Raw genomic sequence first — 3,654 nt, 5'->3', positions numbered from 1 at the left:
AATATCTACAAAATCTTAAAAATGTATGCTACCAATTTAAAAAATATAAATAATCATATCTAAACATTATTGTAAATTCCCGATATAGTTACAAACAAACTTCAATATTTTCTTTGTTGCAAAATATCAAACTCCGCGCTTCGTTCCCTAGTTTATTAAAGAATAAATCACTAGATCATACCAGATCCTCATTTATGTAATACATATATATCTATACTAATAAAATTAACTATGAAGGCTTCACGATGCGCCACGTCATCCTTCCATGCTCCAAAACTCGCCACATGTCAGCTCATGCATTAACAGCTTATGTTTCGTAATTGTTTGTTTTATTTGGCCCATAATTGTATTTATTTCGGCCCAAGATTTCAGTTAGAGTTGGTGTCTCTTCTCCAATGCATAGAAACCTCCCTTAGCCATGGTCGCCGCAGAGCTTTCCTGTAACGTATCTCCTTTTCTTAAACTTTTGCTTTAATTCTATCATTAAACTCAACCTCTCCTCTTCTCCCACTCCATCTCATTTATTCAGAATCATGAACGGCGTCTATAACACATTCAAGCTCAACCTATAAATAAGTGTTCATGAAGAACTGCACCGTTCATGTGTTGGTATTGTTTCATGTGTTAATGTTTACAAATTTATCACCTTCAATTTGACACCATTCATTGTTTTCAGGGGGATGACCATGGATCCGATGACAATGGAGAACGTGCCGAGTTGGCAAAAGATGTGGCACCACCAAACGGTGAGAACGTGAAGAAAAAGGCACGCCAATAGTAGATCAACTTGGATTAAACAATTTCCCACCGCTTTGCTTATCGAATGATGTTTTATCATATTTTTCCTTAATAATTTGAACTCTTTAGTATCTTTTACATTTTTAATTTAATCTCTTTGTTTCGGTGGATGTTTAAACTATGAACTGTATGGTCAACTGATGTTGCTCTCTCACGAGTGAGAACGCCTGAAGCAGGCTTGGCGAGAGAAAGCGGAGCCGACAAAGCGCATAGATACAACGTCATCAACAAGTTCTCGTAAGATTGTTCCCTATGAACAAACTTCTGGCACAAGCAACAATGGTCTACATGGAGCTAATGAGAAACAAAGTGCGAGATCGGGAGAGGGTATCAGTGCTCGAGGCACTAAAAGATTGGCTAGCACTATTGTTACTTCATCTCGAGTCGACCAGGACATGGAGGATAATGTCACAAAGCAGACAAAAGAGCTTACTCGTTCTTGTTGATCAAAAAAGGAACACGTTTTTTTGGTTTTTGGTTGGTAAGTTTGGTTGTTACACCAACTCACCACCAACTCACAAATCCCCCTCCTATAGATACATGCATGAAAGAGAAGGGGAAATTCATCCCAAACAAGAAAAACAAAGTAAGAGAGAACAAGAGAAGAGAAGAAGAGAGAGTGCAAGAGAGAAAAAAAAGAAAAAAAAAATATATCTTTCTTGTGAGAAAATCTTTCTCTTTAAGAAATTACGAATAATTCTTGAGTGTATTTGGGATCGGGTGTGAGTTGAGAGTTTGTAAAATTTCTCAGGTTGATAATAAAAGATCTGTAGCAGGTCCGGAGACGTAGGCAACATTGGCCGAACTCTGTTAACAATTTTGTGTGTGTTTTCCCGCTCCCATAAATTCTGGTTTTCCGCAAAATTTGACCGCATATTTCCTAACAGTTCTCTCTCTTTCACGACCCTTAGTGACCACGATCCGGTAGCCGTAGCTGGAGACAATCAGATTATTGGTGCTCTGAATGACATGGATATGGAAGATAATCAGGATGATGGGATAATGGAGTGTGACGTGCATGATGAGGATTTACTTGGTTTAGATCTCAAAGAGATGGAAGACAGTGAGGTGCAGCCGGTTGTGAGCATGAGGACTACGGAGCATGGGAGCTCAGGGCCGAGTACTAAAGTGTCGAAGAGCAGTCGACAAGGTACTAAAGCGAATGTCCCATTGGGCTTTCAACATAAAAAATTTGAGATTCTTCGTCGGGGATCTCCTCGAAAGTCTTCCTCTTCGTCTCAAGGAGCTCATATGACTAGAGACTCGAGCAGGTCAAAGCGACATTATCAGAGTTCAAGGAAGCAAAGAGGTAGTGGGTCTAAAGGTGTGTCTAAAGGTGATGGGTTGATGGGTTCCAAAAACTCATCACATAAGTATATATGAGGACGCTCAGTTGGAACTGTCGAGGGATTGGAAACGACCTCACAGTTCGATGCCTTACGGAGATGTGTCAGAAGCATCGCCCAGGACTCGTGTTTCTTTCTGAGACGAAGAATAGGAGGCTGTTGTTGCAAAACAATCAGGCCGACTTAGGATTTGACCACTTGTTTACCGTTGAGTCACTTGGCCTTAGCGGAGGTTTAGCTCTTTTATTTATGGATGAATTTCAAGTTAATGTTTTATTTTCGAATAATAGAATGATAGACATTGAGGCTGTCATTGATGGAATAAAAGTCTTTATGATATTTGTTTATGGAGACCATGTTCTAGAACGTAGGGATCAGGTTTGGGAACGTCTTACGCGTTTCTCAACAACACGAAATGGACATTGGTTCATGATATGTGATTTTAACGAAATAACTGATCATAGTGAGAAGGAAGGAGGTAGAAGGCGCTCTGATAGTTCCTTCTTACCATTCAAGCAAATGCTGAGTGACTGTGGCATGCTGGAATTTCCATTTACTGGAAATATGCTATCATGGGTAGGGAAAAGATCAGGAGGGACGACTGTTAGATGTCGGTTAGATAGAGCAGTGGGGGATGAGGATTGGCATGAAAAGTTTCCCCATTCAGCTGTCAGGTATCTCAGGCTTTGGGGTTCGGATCATCGTCCAGTCCTAGCAGATATTCTAACAAAGCCAGTGAGGAGGAAAAAGAAATTTAAATTTTACAAACGCTGGCTGGATAACGAGGAACTAAGGCAAATCATCCTCAAAGGATGGAAGTCGGAGGATTTGCCTCCTGAGGCGAATATAATGGAACACATTGCTAGTTGTAGAAAAGCTTTAAGTCAATGGAGGAGGCAAAACAATGTGAATTCCGCGAAGTTAGTAGAGGAGCTTAAAGAGAAGGTGGAGGACCTATACTCGAATGATGATGCTACCTCTGAGGAAATAGCAGATGCTCTGAAGGAATTATCTACTGCTCTTAAGGCATAAGAGATGTTTTGGAGACATAAAAGTAGGGTTCTCTGGTTAAGGGAAGGTGATAGGAACTCAAAATATTTCCATGCGTTGGTGAAGCAGAGAAGAGCTAGGAATTGGATAACACAACTCTTAGATGAAAATGGGAATGTCGTGGAGGATGACCGAGCGGAACATGCGTTCGGTTGCTGCGTAGCGACCCTCTTCGAGCTCTTGTCTGATGACTCGCGTTCCTTCCGCAAAGCTTTTCGTAAAGAAGAATCTATTTCGAAAAAGTATTTGTCGAAGAAGGTTTCTACGTTTTCTTCTTCGGGGATTTTGACGTTAACTTCGTTGCAACCGTTTTCGACCTCAACACGAACTTTCAGACATTGATTCCGTCGTGACCGATTTTGACCCCAACAGTTAGCCCCCCAGCTCGTTAGAACCATTAGCTTCTAGCGTGCGGTTTTAGCGAGTGGCTTGGCAAGTTAGGTGAGTTAGGCGGAATTAA

At 41.0% G+C, this 3,654-nt stretch overlaps 1 long non-coding RNA gene across 2 annotated transcripts; it reads left to right on the top strand.

Moving 5' to 3' along the window:
• The first annotated feature begins 391 nt into the window (after nt 1-391).
• On the top strand, nt 392-937 carry LOC106299333. 2 transcript variants are annotated; one of them, XR_001261748.1, is made up of 2 exons: nt 392-605; nt 677-937. It is a non-coding gene; the product is annotated as an uncharacterized LOC106299333 (long non-coding RNA). The 2 variants fall into 2 exon arrangements; XR_001261747.1 differs by having other exon boundaries at nt 392-609.
• Nucleotides 938-3,654: the final 2,717 nt, after the last annotated feature.

The sequence above is a fragment of the Brassica oleracea genome, chromosome C6 (assembly GCF_000695525.1).
Source record: "Brassica oleracea var. oleracea cultivar TO1000 chromosome C6, BOL, whole genome shotgun sequence".
Lineage (NCBI taxonomy): Eukaryota > Viridiplantae > Streptophyta > Magnoliopsida > Brassicales > Brassicaceae > Brassica > Brassica oleracea.
Note: the sequence above shows the minus strand (reverse complement) of the source record. Positions and strands in the feature narration are given on the sequence as shown.